The following is an 18752-nucleotide window of genomic DNA, read 5'->3' on the forward strand; positions in this document are numbered from 1 at the left end:
CCCTTTTATGTCTCATAGACATTAATAATTAAAATCTAGAATCCAACGTTACATTTAAATATTGGTTAGGTGACCTTTATCCCATTATTTAAATTAACAAGGTAGTCAACGTTTGACGATTGCAACCCTTTGCAACTTCTAGCTATATGGGATCGATTAAACATCTTTATGTTTGGTTGGCATGTTTAATCCCATCAACACCTTTGTTCCCCATGCTTCGGTGACCCTAAGTTCATGGTTTCCAAATCAAGTCGTCCAACTTATACACACGTGTGAGTTTACACATATAAGTGGTTAGGTGACCTTTATCCCACAAAGAATTCCCAAGTAATTCGAGTGTTGTATAAAAGGATGGTGTTTGACTTGTTTTATAAAAGGGATTTTGAGTTTTCAAAATTCTAGTTTAGAAAACTTTATGTATCATACATTTGCATGCATTCAAATCCTTGGTACTTTTGTGAAAACCAATTTTCAAGGTTCTTTTAATAAAACCCATTTTATTATAAAATCATTAATTTTTAATAACCTTTTATTAACCTCTTTAATGATTTTTAAAGAACCAATTTTAAGCTTGTTATTGATTATTAATTGTTATGTCACACCCCGACTACGTAAAACAACAAATCGTGGCGGAATCGTCGGGGAGTGTTGTAACAGAATCATTGTTTCATAACACTTGAAATTTGAAATTTTGTTTTATTGATTAACTGAGTTACAATGTCTAAACAAACAAAGAAGTATAACATAATTAACTAGTCTAGCATCTTTTATTGTCACTAAGGCCCAAGTCCGCCTATGTGTATCTTGATCAATCTTATGCATCATTTCCTGAAACACATGTGAAAATAGGTATGCCAGCATAAAAATGCCGGCGAGTACATAGGTTTTATTGATTTAGGATTCATGACTTATAAGTATAGAAAAAGTTGTTTAACAAAAAGTCAGTCATGATCCTTATAAAATGTTTTGTTTTATAAATCATTTAAAAAGCGATGATAGATATGTATATTTAAAAGAATAATGTAAGGTTAAATGAGTAACCAAGTAAAATGAGTTTGTATAAAACAAACTGTTTTGTAAAACAATGTCTTGTGAAAAATTTGTTATTTGTGTAAAATGTATAAGTCCAATATTGAATGAATTAAATAACGCTACAACATGTAATATAATACAAGCACTTATATATAGGAAGTACCAGCGGCGTATCCACCATGCTTGTATCATAATACACACGCCTCGTTACTTAAATCATTTACCCAAACAAACCACCAATGTAAAATGTTCATGTTTAAACCGAATGTCAAATGTTCTTGTATAAACCAATGCCATATGTTAAAAGTCAAATGTAATTAAGTAGTATGTGACAAATGTTATGTATGGTAAGTAATATATGATTACCTAAACCAAAAGTAAAAATGTACAAAACAAAATATTTTGAATATATCAAAAAGTTGTGTTTTGCAAAGTAACTGCATGTTTTACTGATACAAACACTTATACGGTAAGTTAAACGCATACATTCAAGCCTTGAGACAGACGGATAACCCTAGAGTCAAGGTTATCAAAAGAAATGTTTTCGGATTCAGTCATTCCTTTCACCCAAACAAACCTAGGATCTCAGGAACGGGATTCGTCAAGTCCTATGGTACCATTACTTACTACCGAGCGGTGTAGCTAATGTTAATGAATGTATATAAGTCCCGTTTTTACAAACCAAATGTCATACCAAATGTAAACATGTTTTATGAAAATAATGTACCTAGTATGGTTGAAGTGAACATACAAGGTAGAGATGTAAACAATGTGTCCATATGTTACTAGAACATATGCAACAGAGATGCAATGTAAAACAATGTGCTAGCATGCCAAGTAAACATACATAGAAAATGAAATGAATGTAAAACAATGTACTAAGTATGCACACAATAGACATACATAGCAAAAACATAATGAAATCATGTACTAATACTGTACTAATGAATATAGCAAGTATATGATATGAAAACATGGAAAGCATGAAAGTAACAAGTAGGCACATGTGTTTCACCCCAAAACGTTTGAAAAACAGTAAAAGAGGGGACTATGTACTCACTTGAGGGTGCTTAGAAGTCTTGAATAACAACCAAGCAAAGCTAGATGGATCACGGAATCAAACGGCACCCTATATAGATAACTACATAAATAACCGGACCTAAATCGGTGGATTAGATAGTATGAGGTTTCGTAAACCAAATGAGTATTGGAACTCATATGATATGGTTTAACAAAGCCCACATACTAAAATGAAATCTAACCTAAGTGCTTACGACCCATTACGACCCGTTTAGGTAGCTTATGCTACTTTAACGCGTCGTCCGTGTAAAACGCGTGCGGACCGCTTAACTAGTCCTATGACAAGTATTATATGCCTTAAGATGTCTAATATTGTTGGTAAATCAGTTTAGATGTCAAAATTTAAGTTACATATGCTCAAAATGAATTTATGCATAAAAAGGGTATTTTGGTAATTTTCCTAAGGCATATAAACTGCCTATCATACAACTACTTAAACGACGTGACCGTAAGGTATAACCTCGGAAGGTTATTCCCCATACAACTATGGTCACCTAATGTGTTTGGTCGGTTCCTAAAGATCGACCAAACGGGCCAGGTTCGAGAGTATAAGCGATTGTTTAGATCGCTTAACTTACGACCCTATACAAGCACAATTCTAAAAGTGACGAGTTAAATATGTAAGAACATGTTTAACGAATTTAGAAAACAGGTGTGATAACTGGTGATTTACGGCTTCTAAATTAAAAAAAAAAAAAAAAACGTTTAAGGTGATAATAAGTAGTGTTTAAGGCACAAATCAACTTAATTAGGCATTTGGAACGCCTAGGAACGTCTATTCGGCTTCACAGTACATGAATGATGATTTGCACCTGACGAAACGGAAAATTCTATATTAGAATATTCTATTTTTATGTGATTATATTAATAGATATTCAATGGTTGTAGATCGCTTCCAACCAATATTTATACACGCAACGTCGTACATCAAATATTTCGAACTCCAAACGCATACGCTTATATACGTACTCGACACACTTACGCGCGATCATAAATTCTACATCTTATTAGGATTTAATAAATTTTGCTATTACACCTCAAGACTTCAAATATTACAATTCTTGGCCACCTAATCCGATCCCCACCTCTAGTTATACATCTTCATGCCTATTTTGTATAAACTAAGTACCATACAACCTATTACACACATGTTTCCAAGATAGGGGAATTGTTTATTCGTAAGTATGGACCATCTTTAACTTTTGGGCTAGAATCATCGGCTACAACAATCCTACCCAAACTAGTTTCTTTTAAATCCAAACAACCCAACATGAGCATGAACGGTCCAATTCTTTGTTTATTTGGTTTCTTGTGTTTTGGACAACATGGACACACTAATCATAGAACCATATTGAAATCACCACTCTTCTTTCTTTATCTCCTTGGAATCAAACGATTACCCACCCACTCAAAAGAAAAGAAAGAAAGAAAATCAAACAAGGATCCTATCACATCAATTCGTACATGCCTGTCCTATATTATTCTTATATTGTTTTGACCATACCTTGCAAGACTGTATGGGAAACAATTAATCACACCCTACTAGACTCTATGTAGCTAAATCATGGTGTATGAGATTTTATAACCATACATCATGCATGGATTTACCATGCTCCATCCTTATCGTTTCCTCCTCAATTATTTAGTTGTCCCATACATAGGTGTATTTTATATATTAGTGGGATTATATATGTTGTTTATATAAAAAGCAAGTAACTAGATGGTTGGATCTAGATAGATTTGTTCTTTTGTAGTCAATCACCCAAACTAACACTCAACACCACCATACCATATCATCATTGCCGCCACTAACGGCTATCGCCTAAACCCACCCTTTTGTTTATTTATATCTTTTTCCCACATGTACACTTAACTTTGGTAGGCATGCTTCCATATAAAATCATTATTTTATACAAAAATATATATTATATGGCATATCACATCAATTCTTTCACAATAAACAAACTCATCCAAATTGTCTTTTGTGCATCATAAAATCCAACATATGAACCTTTAGACAAAGACAATAAATACACTCCAAATCCCCACGCAAAAGACTTGGTGAAACATTCATCTCTAAGCAATTAGCTCCATTCTCCCATCTCAAACCCACTCGGCACTACCCCAAACCGAACCCTCACTTCACCCACTCTTGGCATTTTATTTAGTTAAAATACACCAAGATGAAACCTACAAGATCATTTTTTAGTGGTGATTCTATTCTAGCAAGCTTTGTTTATCTCAAGAGCTCAAGATTTATTATCTTTTTCACTCACATTCTCCTTGCTTGCTTTAGGTGAGTATTTATCTCTTAGAAAGTTATGTTTTTTTTAGTTACAAGTTCGGTTATGTAGAAAGGATTCACCCAAGTAGTTAATTGTTTATTTAAAGCATATAAATAATGATCTCTTGAAATAAATGGTGTTTCATTATGGGTAGACTTTATTGTCTAAACTTTACTACAGAACCCTCGTTAAAAATCATGCAACTAAATTACTTAGTCTTTAAAGCTCATAAATATGCAATATGTAACTAAGTTACTTAGTCTTTAAATCTCATAAACATGCATTTATTTTAATAAGTGTAGGCATGTATATTTAAAATAAGGGCTAAAAATATTATGTTATAATATTTCCTTAAATTCATTTAAGTATAAATGATGGTTTGAACATGGTATGGGTGTATTATGGTGATATTCTATAGTTTTTTTAAGTAAATTACGAAGATATAGTGTTGGTGTTTCATGTATATTACAAGTTATTTTTGTTAAAAATGGATAAATACGTGATTATTCATTTGATATGAGTAACATATGTGTATGTATTTGTCTATTTTTTTTAAAAAGATATATACATATGTTGATTTTTGAACGATATATAACTAGTTTTATATGTCATGTTCCAAGATAAAAATGTACTTGTTGGATTTGCACTTGTAATTGAAGTTTTGATAATTGTTGGAAGCGTTAAAATTGTAAAGGTTATTCAGAAATCATTATTTTGCATTGGTGAAGTATTAAAATATGGATCCAAAACCTTAGACAAACTTATAATGGAAAATATATGTTTTCATAAATTATGTAACCTTTTAAGATGAGTTAGCGATTATTTATATTTTGAAAGAGTATATATTTTTAACACAAGTTTAGTTTGTGTTAGAGACGGTCTTTAAAAGATTAGAAACTATACTTGGAAGTTATGTTTCAAATATATAACAAACCAAAGAGATGTATCACCAACTGTTCGTCGAGTCAAAGCATAAGTTCGAAGCATATCTAGTCTAACTAGTTGGGTGAATATTATACATGACCAACTTGTATGTTAGGGTATTTCCATTAGACTTTAAGGTGGTCTTTACTTGTAGTATGTTACGACAAGGTTATTTCAAGCTTTGGAATTTGTTTGTCTTTGGTTGAAATATAGAGTATTACGCTTTGCCGGTGAGGTGAGTTCATAACCCCCACTTTTTACTGTTTTACATTTTTATAAATGTTTTCGGGGGTGGAAAGACATGCAAGTTTTTGCAAAAGAAAACACTATTTCGATGAACGAAAACACATATTTGTAAACTATGTTGCAAATGAATTTCAACGAACTCGAAAAGTTTACGAACGAATTCTACTAAACATACCGGTTCTACAAAACGTGCATGATTTTCATGACTAGTGACGAGAATGTCCTAGTTACAACAACGGGACTGGGTTGGCATGCGTACGAAAAACGAGACAACTCAGTGAGATCATGTCCCCCTTTTCTTTCAATGTTTCGGTTTACAACTTTCAGGGGCAAATACATGTCAAACTTAGGTATGATTAAGTTATGGAATGAACTCTTAGATCATGTGAGCATAGGCTGTAACTGAGGTGCCATTAATCCTTTTGAGGACCAAGGAACAAAGGTTAGATATAATGGGTACGGGCGAGCCCCACTCACGGTCCATGGGTGACCACTTAGAGTGTTGTTGTGTCCAGCGTCGAGAGTTCGACACTTAAATTGCCTACGCGGGTTGAGTACCTCCTATGTCATCGCATATATTAATATCCTCGCGAAACATTAATGATCAACATGTTCATAGACGCTTTACATACCAACTTACAACACTATAACTTTCAAACGTTTTTAATATTCATTTGAGGCAAACTCTTAATACATGTATTTACAAACTTTGATAATGTTTTCAACTTATGTACAAGTAAGAGGACGTGTTGGTCCTGCTTACAAATACTCTTTTGGGCTCGGCCCATTCTCTCTCGTGCAATGCACGAAGACTCTTGTGGGCTAGACCCATAGTTTTCATATAACATGTCGAGAAACTGATTTTACTAAACTTTCTCCACAGCTTTTAAATCGGTACAAAAAAGTATTTGTTTAAAATCTTTTTAAAACAAACTATGAACTCGCTCAACTTTATGTTGACTTTTTCGCATGTTCTTTCTCATGTTACATTTTTCAAAACAATGGAACGGTTGGAATAGGAGAACCCATGGGAATTCGAGTAATTAGCGGGCGTTAAATTTCTAGAAGTCTTAGCTTATTTGCTTCCGCTGTGCAATGAAGATATTGGTCCAGTCACGCCAGCTCTGATATTTCGGGGTGTGACAACAGGTTTGGTATCAAAACAAACGGTTTTGATACCTAAAAGTAGTTTGGTTACAAAATGCGCAAGAATACGCATTTTTGCCGAAACTACTACTCGTCACTGAGCCTAGATAATGTGGTAATCAGTAGGTATAGTTACTAGGGACTATAACCATCGTGATTACGCTCACGTTATGAAGTTCAAACGAACTTCACTTTGACCATAAACTGGTCAATGCAGAAAGTCAAACGCAGTTTGACTTTAATGCTAAAAACGAATAAAAAGAATGAAGGAACACTTACAAAGGGTCCCCGCAAGATTTGATCCGATTTACTCTCAGGTATGAAGCATAAACTTCAACAAAGAGAGCCAAAATCAAATCAATGTGGGTTTCGCAAGTGATAGGAGATGGGTATTTATAGATTTAATTGAACCGTTAAGATCGTTTATCGAAAACCGAGCTTCAATCTCAACCATCCATGTGGGCACATGGTTTACAAATACAAGGGGCACTTGAAAACCATCAAAATTGGCCCAAAGAATCAAGGAAACCATGTGCAATTGTGTGTAACAGCTGGAACAAGCTGGAAACAAGTTTCTGCTGATCTGGGGACTGCTTATGGACCGTAAGCAAAGGTCCATACGGACCGTAAGGACCTTGCAGGTCAGCAACTTTCAAAATTGGCAGTTTTAGTCCTTGAAGCCCCAAACTTGGTTTTCGATGCATTTTTGACACGTTTAAGCCCCATTAACCCCATTTCAAAGCTCTAAAATGAAGTTATAGTATAGGGAACTTAAAATGTGCTCAAAAATATCTCGGATGTCGGCTCGTTTGGTCGTACGGTTGCGTTGTTCGGTTAATTACGACGGAAGTCGTAACGGACGCAAAAACGATCCAAATTAAGCGACGAATAGATTTTTATTATGCCAAACACTAAAATAAATTATTTTAATACTTACATAAATTTTTGGATGTCCGGATATATTCAGGACATAAGGACATGACGCTTTTAGTCCCTGAATGACCAGAAAGTTTATTTTAGCACACCGAACACCTCAAAGCTTATTTCTAAGCTATGTAAAGGATATTTAGGGTATGTTTAACTTATGGTCAAGTTCCGGAATGTCCGTTACAGTACAAGATGACATACTTTCGCAGTTTGTCGAATTTAGTCCCTGTAAGCGAATAAACTTGATTTCGGCATACCAAACCTTCAAAAACTTATTTCTAAGTTATGTAAAGGTTATTTAAGGTATGTTAAGCCTATGTCACTGTTCCGGAGTGTTTGTTGCATTAAACTGGTTATATTTACGCATTAGTGCGCGTATAACCTTCTAGAAAGCGATTTGAAGCCCGAAATCGAACAAGAGTTGATATGTGCAAAAGATACACATGTTTATACAAATCCCAAGTAGTAAATACAATATTTCATTGGTTTGGTATTTTTTTTGATGGTTGAAGTGACACAGATGTCACAGTCTCCCCTACTTCAGGAAATTTCGTCCCGAAATTTATCTTAGAGGAAACTTGTGAGAGTTTGAAACATGGAGTTGAAAAGATCGAACAACACTGGTTAGATTCCTGAAATTCTAGTAACTTTAAATAACATCATGCTTACAATGTAGGAGGGACACTTATATATAAGTCTATTAAGCGTTATTGGTGCGTCCACTGTACCTCCATTACATCGTTCACATTTTGTTATCGTTGTCACTATCGGTTCTTACACATGATAATTTTTACTGGGTTTCTGTGCACTGAATTTCATAATTATGTACGCATCCATAATTATGTAATTCCTTGCATAGTTTGCACAATGTATTTTATAATGTGTAGGGAAAACCAAATGAACAAACCTGTGATGAGTGTGACTAGACCATACTGGGATCCTTTTTAATCGACTCAATAAATGATCTCTAGACCGCCAAGGAGTCTTTTTAGCTTATATCATCACATGTCATTCTTAACCAGATTCTGAATCAATCCTTTGACTAGACCACTCAAAGGGTCTCTTTTTGAATCATGGAATGGTACTATATAATCCAAGGGTCTTGACTATCACGTAGAAGCCCAATAAGGAGTCTTTTTTGCTTATATCATCACATGTCATTCTTAACCAGATTCTGAATCAATCCTTTGACTAGACCACTCAAAGGGTCTCTTTTTGAATCATGGAATGGTACTATATAATCCAAGGGTCTTGACTATCACGTAGAAGCCCAATAAGGATTTAAGGTAGAACCTTTTTGAATATCCTACTACGAATCCCTCATATGAAGATATGAAAGGTTCTACGAGGATTTGGATAACGAATATCCAGAGTATACAAAAACACAAAATGCATAAAAGAAAACACAAAATGCATAAACACATAATCACATAATCGTTTAACTTGATTTTAAATTTGTTATCATTTTGTTAATTGCGCACAAGTATTTAAAGCACACTAGGAATCCATTCCGTGGATTTCATTTGGTACTTTAAACATTATCAAGAATCTAACTATGAAGATAGAAAGATCTTAAAGAGAAAATTCAATTTCGATTGTAAGGAACCGAAATGTTCGAATTAAGGTACACAAGGAATCCAATTAAGAACTCTGATTTGAATGATAATCATCCACAAGGGTCTAATTGTGAAGATAAAAAGATCCCATATGGATTTTAGAAGCCGAAGATGTTTTGAAACCTTGCACTGGATGTGCTTAAGTCAAAACATGAAGTAAAAATACTTATGAAATTGAGATGCTAGATATGCCAAGGCGACATATGAAGCGAAATTTGAAGGTTAAGTCAATGTATGAGGAAAATATTTTTGAAAAACTATGCATGGGGTTCTAAAAAAAAGAAAAAAAATGTGTTCAATATTTTTGAAACCTTATATATAATACTTTTGAAATCATAAAGTAGGTGTATTAGGTAGGTATATTTATAAAAATGTTTTAAAATCATGCGAGATGAATTTTGAAATTATGTATAAGGTTTTTGAAAACATGAATGATGCTTTTGAAATCATACACGTGATATAAGTAATTATATTGTATTAATATTGTTTTCAAACTATATGAAACATTTTGAAAGCATGAAGGTTGTTTCTGAAAACATAGACAATGTTTTTGAAATCATGGAGGTTGTTTTTGAAAACATAGACAATGTTTTTGAAATCATGGAGGTTGTTTTTGAAAACAAAGACAATACTTTTGAAATCATGCATTTGATATGTTAAGTAATTAAACTATATTAAAAATGTTTTCGAACTATATATAAAATGTTTTTGAAATCATGAAGGTTGTTTTTGAAAACTTATGTTATGCATGTTAAAAAAAATCAGAACGTAATGGGTATGAGATTTGAAAATACCCTTAGTTATCTAACCAAGGATTCCAAGGCACAGATGTGCAAAAAGCACGATTACTCACAATTTCGCTTTATTTCTTGTACTTCGTCTCCTAGAATGAAACGAGTACTTAAATTTTTCGAGGAAATCATGAGCGATCACTTGAAAAGGAGAATTACAAGAGTAGTTTGTAAAGAACATAGTTCCTTGATGTAGGTATCATAGGGAAATGCCATACACACATGTAACTACATTTGTACATCAGAATTGTGAACAACAATTTTATTTATGAACAAGACAGATTGTTTCACAATACAAGAAAACAAAAGGAACAAAGGCATAAGAGAGCAATATCTTTTGCTCATCCAAGGGTTGGATTTGCATTGACAATCATCGTGCATTTGTTCCTGAAATGGCTCGTCTCGCTACAATTGTAGCAAGTACTAGACGGAAAACGAGCTTGAGTAGGGTTGACTTGGAGTTGGGTAGCAGCAAGGTTTATAGCAGCTTTGTTTTGGATAGCAAACCTTGCACTGGATGTGCTTAAGTCAAAACATGAAGTAAAAATACTTATGAAATTGAGATGCTAGATATGCCAAGGCGACATATGAAGCGAAATTTGAAGGTTAAGTCAATGTATGAGGAAAATATTTTTGAAAAACTATGCATGGGGTTCTAAAAAAAAGAAAAAAAAATGTGTTCAATATTTTTGAAACCTTATATATAATACTTTTGAAATCATAAAGTAGGTGTATTAGGTAGGTATATTTATAAAAATGTTTTAAAATCATGCGAGATGAATTTTGAAATTATGTATAAGGTTTTTGAAAACATGAATGATGCTTTTGAAATCATGCACTTGATATAAGTAATTATATTGTATTAATATTGTTTTCAAACTATATGAAACATTTTGAAAGCATGAAGGTTGTTTTTGAAAACATAGACAATGTTTTTGAAATCATGGAGGTTGTTTTTGAAAACATAGACAATGTTTTTGAAATCATGGAGGTTGTTTTTGAAAACAAATACAATACTTTTGAATCATGCATTTGATATGTTAAGTAATTATACTATATTAAAAATGTTTTCGAACTATATATAAAATGTTTTTGAAATCATGAAGGTTGTTTTTGAAAACTTATGTTATGCATGTTAAAAAAATCAGAACGTAATGGGTATGAGATTTGAAAATACCCTTAGTTATCTAACCAAGGATTCCAAGGCACAGATGTGCAAAAAGCACGATTACTTACAATTTCGCTTTATTTCTTGTACTTCGTCTCCTAGAATGAAACGAGTACTTAAATTTTTCGAGGAAATCATGAGCGATCACTTGAAAAGGAGAATTACAAGAGTAGTTTGTAAAGAACATAGTTCCTTGATGTAGGTATCATAGGGAAATGCCATACACACATGTAACTACATTTGTACATCAGAATTGTGAACAACAATTTTATTTATGAACAAGACAGATTGTTTCACAATACAAGAAAACAAAAGGAACAAAGGCATAAGAGAGCAACATCTTTTGCTCAGCCAAATGCTCATCCAAGGGTTGGATTTGCATTGACAATCATCGTGCATTTGTTCCTGAAATGGCTCGTCTCGCCACAATTGTAGCAAGTACTAGACGGAAAACGAGCTTGAGTAGGGTTGACTTGGAGTTGGGTAGCAGCAAGGTTTATAGCAGCTTTGTTTTGGATAGCAAACCTTGAACTGGATGTGCTTAAGTCAAAACATGAAGTAAAAATACTTATGAAATTGACATGCTAGATATGCCAAGGCGACATATGAAGCGAAATTTGAAGGTTAAGTCAATGTATGAGGAAAATATTTTTGAAAAACTATGCACGGGGTTCTAAAAAAAAGAAAAAAAAATGTGTTCAATATTTTTGAAACCTTATATATAATACTTTTGAAATCATAAAGTAGGTGTATTAGGTAGGTATATTTATAAAAATGTTTTAAGATCATGCGAGATGAATTTTGAAATTATGTATAAGGTTTTTGAAAACATGAATGATGCTTTTGAAATCATGCACTTGATATAAGTAATTATATTGTATTAATATTGTTTTCAAACTATATGAAACATTTTGAAAGCATGAAGGTTGTTTCTGAAAACATAGACAATGTTTTTGAAATCATGGAGGTTGTTTTTTAAAACATAGACAATATTTTTGAAATCATGGAGGTTGTTTTTGAAAACAAAGACAATACTTTTGAAATCATGCATTTGATATGTTAAGTAATTATACTATATTAAAAATGTTTTCGAACTATATATAAAATGTTTTTGAAATCATGAAGGTTGTTTTTGAAAACTTATGTTATGCATGTTAAAAAAAATCAGAACGTAATGGGTATGAGATTTGAAAATACCCTTAGTTATCTAACCAAGGATTCCAAGGCACAGATGTGCAAAAAGCACGATTACTCACAATTTCGCTTTATTTCTTGTATTTCGTCTCCTAGAATGAAACGAGTACTTAAATTTTTCGAGGAAATCATGAGCGATCACTTGAAAAGGAGAATTACAAGAGTAGTTTGTAAAGAACATAGTTCCTTGATGTAGGTATCATAGGGAAATGCCATACACACATGTAACTACATTTGTACATCAGAATTGTGAACAACAATTTTATTTATGAACAAGACAGATTGTTTCACAATACAAGAAAACAAAAGGAACAAAGGCATAAGAGAGCAACATCTTTTGCTCAGCCAAATGCTCATCCAAGGGTTGGATTTGCATTGACAATCATCGTGCATTTGTTCCTGAAATGGCTCGTCTCGCCACAATTGTAGCAAGTACTAGATGGAAAACGAGCTTGAGTAGGGTTGACTTGGAGTTGGGTAGCAGCAAGGTTTATAGCACCTTTGTTTTGGATAGCAAAGCGGCATATGTTAATCAAATGTCCCCACCGTCCACAGTAGGTACATTTGGAGCAGGGTATGAGGTTTAAATGATGACGGTTGCATTGCTTGCACCATGGGGCAGCTCCCAAGTACGGCTTCCTAGCTGGTGGCGTTGCCACTTGGCTAGGTCCCGCTTGATTTAGTGCACTCGCTGCGGGTTTCCTTGAAGCCTTACGCTTCCTTGATTTTGGTGCAGGCTCAACTTCTGCTTCCTTCGGTGACTCTTGAGTGGCTTCATTGTTGAGACGAGACATGGCAATGCCTAAATCCACAGACTTCAGAATCACTTCGCCTATTTGCTGGGCAAATTTGGCTATTTGCTCGGACATTTGACCGTTGCTGAGAGGAAGAGACATTCTAGAAGAGAATGAAAGACATAGGAAAAAACAAGTGAGAGGTTATAGGATAATCAAAACAGAATGGCAACGCATAAAAATTGAGATCATTTGTTTGTTACCTAAGGCAAACAAATGAGATGGTGACAAATCAGAGTAAACGGGTCATATTAATGTATCACTGAAGACATGCTCGCCTATAAGTGAACACTCACCCCAAGAGTTCCCAGGTAAGAGTGACTGGTCCGATACTGCGGATTTGTACGAACACTCTAGCCTTAGACAGAAAACTCAGAGTACAGGCATTCACCCTTCCAGTTTGCACGTGTTCACATCAAAAGACCCAAACTTTGACGAGATTTTGAATACTTAGAGGGTTCAAAACCTTATAACAGAGGGTTCAAAACATAGTAATCAATCATCCGAGAACAGATGATTAGTTTTCAAAGCGGTTTTGAAATTTATGTTCTTGTTGTGGTCGTCGCCTAAGGATAGGTGACGGTATTGTTTTATGATCTAAACACAAGGATCTTGTGTTAGGGTCCTAGGAAGGTTATAGACTAGGTCAAAGCATTACTAATATCCTAATTCCCTATAACCATGAGCTCTGATACCAACTTTTCTGTCACACCCCGACCACGTAAAACAACAAATCGTGGCGGAATCGTCGGGGAGTATTGTAACAGAATCATTGCTTCATAACACATGAAAATTTGAAATTTTGTTTTATTGATTAACTGAGTTACAATGTCTAAACAAACAAAGAAGTATAACATAATTAACTAGTCTTGCATCTTTTATTGTCACTAAGGTCCAAGTCCGCCTATGTGTATCTTGATCAATCCTATGCATCATTTCCTGAAACACATGAGAAAATAGGTACGTCAGCATAAAAATGCCGGCGAGTACATAGGTTTTATTGATTTAGGATTCATGACTTATAAGTTTAGAAAAAGTTTTTTAACAAAATGTCAGTCATGATCCTTATAAAATGTTTTGTTTTATAAATCATTTGAAAAGCGATGATAGATATGTATATTTAAAAGAATAATGTAAGGTTAAATGAGTAACCAAGTAAAATGAGTTTGTATAAAACAAACTGTTTTGTAAAACAATGTCTTGTGAAAAATATGTTATTTGTGTAAAATGTATAAGTCCAATATTGAATGAATTAAATAACGCTATAACATGTAATATAATACAAGCACTTATATATAGGAAGTACCAGCGGCGTATCCACCATGCTTGTATCATACTACACACGCCTCGTTACTTAAATCACTTACCCAAACCAACCACCAATGTAAAATGTTCATGTTTAAACCGAATGTCAAATGTTCTTGTATAAACCAATGCCATATGTTAAAAGTCAAATGTAATCAAGTAGTATGTGACAAAGGTTATGTATGGTAAGTAATATATGATTACCTAAACCAAAAGTAAAAATGTACAAAACAAAATATTTTGAATATATCAAAAAGTTGTGTTTTGCAAAGTAAATGCATGTTTTACTGATACAAACACTTATACGGTAAGTTAAACGCATACATTCAAGCCTTGAGATAGACGGATAACCCTAGAGTCAAGGTTATCAAAAAAAAAAAAAAGGTTTTCGAATTCAGTCATTCCTTTCACCTAAACAAACCTAGGATGTCAGGAACGGGATTTGTCAAGTCCTATGGTACCATTAGTTACTACCGAGCGGCGTAGCTAATGTTAATGAATGTATATAAGTCCCGTTTTTTACAAACCAAGTGTCATACCAAATGTAAACATGTTTTATGAAAATAATGTACCTAGTATGCTTTAAGTGAACATATAAGGTAGAGATGTAAACAATGTGTCCATATGTTACTAGAACATATGCAACAGAGATGCAATGTAAAACAATGTGCTAGCATGCCAAGTAAACATACATAGCAAATGAAATGAATGTAAAACAATGTACTAAGTATGCACACAATGGACATACATAGCAAAAACATAATGAAATCATATACTAATAGTGTACTAATGAATATAGCAAGTATATGATATGAAAACATGGAAAGCATGAAAATAACAAGTGGGCACATGTGTTTCACCCCAAAACGCATGAAAAACAGTAAAAGAGGGGGACTATGTACTCACTTGAGGGTGCTTAGAAGTCTTGAATAACAACCAAGCAAAGCTAGATGGATCACGGAATCAAACGATACCCTATATATATAACTACATAAATAACCGGACCTAAATCGGGGGATTGGATAGTATGAGGTTTTGTAAACCAAATGAGTATTGGAACTCATATGATATGGTTTAACAAAGCCCACATACTAAAATGAAACCTAACCTAAGTGCTTACGACCCATTACGACCCGTTTAGGTAGCTTATGCTACTTTAACGCGTCGTTCACGTAAAACGCGTTCGGAACGCCTAACTAGTCCTATGACAAGTATTATATGCCTTAACATGTCTAATATTGTTGCTAAATCAGTTTAGATGTCAAAAATTAAGTTACATATGCTCAAAATGAATTTATGCGTAAAAAGGGTATTTTTGGTAATTTTCCTAAGGCATATAAACTACCTATCAAACAACTACTTAAACGACGTGACCATAAGGTATAACCTCGGAAGGTTATTCCCTATACAACTATGGTCACCTAATGTGTTTGGTCAGATCCTAAAGATCGACTAAACGGGTCGGGTTCGAGAGTATAAGCGATTGTTTAGATCGCTTACCTTACGACCCTATACAAGCACAATTCTAAAAGTGACGAGTTAAACATGTAAGAACATGTTTAACGAATTTAGAAAACAGGTTTGGTATCAAAACAAACGGTTTTGATACCTAAAAGTAGTTTAGTTACAAAATGCGCAAGAATACGCATTTTGGCCGAAACTACGACTCGTCACTAAGCCTAGATAACGTGGTAATCAGTAGGTATAGTTACAGGGGACTATAACCATCGTGATTACGCTCATGTTATGAAGTTCAAACGAACTTCGCTTTGACCATAAACTGGTTAATGCAGAAAGTCAAACGCAGTTTGACTTTAACGCTAAAAACGAATAAAAAGAACGAAGGAATACTTACAAAGGGTCCCCGCAAGATTTGATCTGATTTACTCTCAGGTATGTAGCATAAACTTCAACTTAGAGAGGCAAAATCAGATCAATGTGGGTTTTGCAAGTGATAGGAGGTGGGTATTTATAGATTTCTTTGAACCGTTAAGATCGTTTATCAAAAACTGAGTTTCAATCTCAACCATCCATGTGGGCACATGGTTTACAAATACAAGGGACACTTGAAAACCATCAAAATTGCCCCATAGAATCAAGGAAACCATGTGCAATTGTGTGTAACAGCTGGAAACAAGTTTCTGCTGATCTGGGGACTGCTTACGGACCCTAAGCAAAGGTCCATATGGACCGTAAGGACCTTGCAGGTCAGCAACTTTCAAAATTGGCAATTTTAGTCCTTGAAGCCCCAAACTTGGTTTTCGATGCATTTTTGACACGTTTAAGCCCCGTTAACCCCATTTCAAAGCTCTAAAATGAAGTTAAAGTATAGTGAACTTAAAATGTGCTCAAAAATATCTTGGATGTCGGCTCGTTTGGTCGTACGGTTGCGTTGTTCGGTTAATTACGGCGGAAGTCGTAACGGACGCAAAAACGATCCAAATTAAGCGACGAATGGATTTTTATTATGCCAAGCACTAAAATAAAATATTTTAATGTTTACATAAATTTTTGGATGTCCGGATATATTCAGAACCTAAGATATTGCCGAAAGTGCAAACTTATGCACTTTTTGACGCTTTTAGCCCTGAATGACCAGAAACTTTATTTTAGCACACCGAACACCTCAAAGCCTATTTCTAAGCTATGTAAAGGATATTTAGGGTATGTTTAACTTATGGTCAAGTTCCGGAATGTCCATTACAGTACAAGTTGACATATTTTCGCAGTTTGTCGAATTTAGTCCCTATAAGCGAATAAACTTGATTTCGGCATACCAAACCTTCAAAAACTTATTTCTAAGTTATGTAAAGGTTATTTAAGGTATGTTAAGCCTATGCCACTATTCCGGAGTGTTTGTTGCATTAAACTGCTTATATTTACGCATTAGTGCGCGTATAACCTTCCAGAAAGCGATTTATAGCCCGAAATCGAACAAGAGTTGATATGTGCAAAAGATACACATGTTTATACAAATCCCAAGTATGAAATACAATATTTCATTGCTTTGGTATTTTTTTATGGTTGAAGTGACACAGATGTCACATGTTAAGCATGCATATCCAAATATCATCAAACAATAAAATAAACAACCATACAAGCACAACACACATATCAATAGGTGCATAACCATAGCCAACTATTTTGACCACACTTGTTAGCTGAAACAAGTGTGTCAAAAGGTCCTTCCTAAAGGGTGAATATAGACACAAAAAAAATGTGTCGTTGAACTCCCACTTGATCCCGCATCCAAATGCTTCAAGTCTTCATCTTGTGTGGTGATTTCTTCACATTCTTTGTGCTTCCAAATGTCTTTTATATTCAGCTCCAAACTCCTTTGGACTTCAAAAATGTGTTTTGGTTATCGGGCTAAAATCTCATTAAGAACTATGAAGTCCTTTAGGCCCGAAATTGGCCAAAACCAAAAACGCATTTTTGTGTGCATCTTCTTTTACAAAAGGTATCCTAATACATTTTTCTAGTAAAATAAAATGCACCTAATCTATTTATTTACATACCAAATGAAAATAAATAAATTACATATTTTTTACAAATGGAAGACAAAAAAAAATAATAATTATTACAACCCTTTGAAATAATTAAATAAAATCACAAACACAAACATTCAACATATTTACACAAGGTCATGGCTAGGTTATGAACACCAAAATATATATATCCAAATATCTATAAAATTCAAGAGCAAAAATGGTTTCCTTTTACAACCTACATTTTTGGTCAAGAATGAAGAAACCGAAAAATGTGGGTTTTTGTCCAAACAAAACAAATCATCCACATGACATAATTTTTCAAGATTCCTTTATGCATGTAGGAAATAAATCTTGAAAAAACAAAGGAAAACCATAAATAAAATTTCGGCCATAGGGTTCTGACAAACCCGAAAACCCGAAAATTAAACGTGGTTTACAAAACGAACTTACGATTACTGAAACGAACTCAATATCTAATCAACCAACTGTGAACTCGCTCAACTTTTTTGTTGACTCGTTGTTACATGCCTTGCAGGCCTTTAGGTGCTTAACATTGGAACTTGCTGTCTGGGAAGCTGGAGTGGTCATGGGTCGAGATACATGGAAATACAATACAAGACTAATAGCTCTTTACATGTGGTTTATAAACACTTAACGAATGATTTATGCTTCTGTTGTAAACTGTGAATTAATGTAACGTTGTAACCCTTCTTGTTAATCAATAAAAGTTTTATTTGCATGTAACTATGAGTT

The 18752-nt window shown here is 34.0% G+C and overlaps 1 long non-coding RNA gene across 1 annotated transcript; it reads left to right on the forward strand.

The window, feature by feature from the left end:
• Nucleotides 1-4143: 4143 nt before the first annotated feature.
• LOC118491307 lies at nt 4144-18743 on the forward strand. The gene is made up of 2 exons (XR_004891214.1): nt 4144-4408; nt 18535-18743. It is a non-coding gene; the product is annotated as an uncharacterized LOC118491307 (long non-coding RNA).
• Nucleotides 18744-18752: the final 9 nt, after the last annotated feature.

Source organism: Helianthus annuus, chromosome 4, assembly GCF_002127325.2.
Source record: "Helianthus annuus cultivar XRQ/B chromosome 4, HanXRQr2.0-SUNRISE, whole genome shotgun sequence".
Classification (NCBI taxonomy): Eukaryota; Viridiplantae; Streptophyta; class Magnoliopsida; order Asterales; family Asteraceae; genus Helianthus; species Helianthus annuus.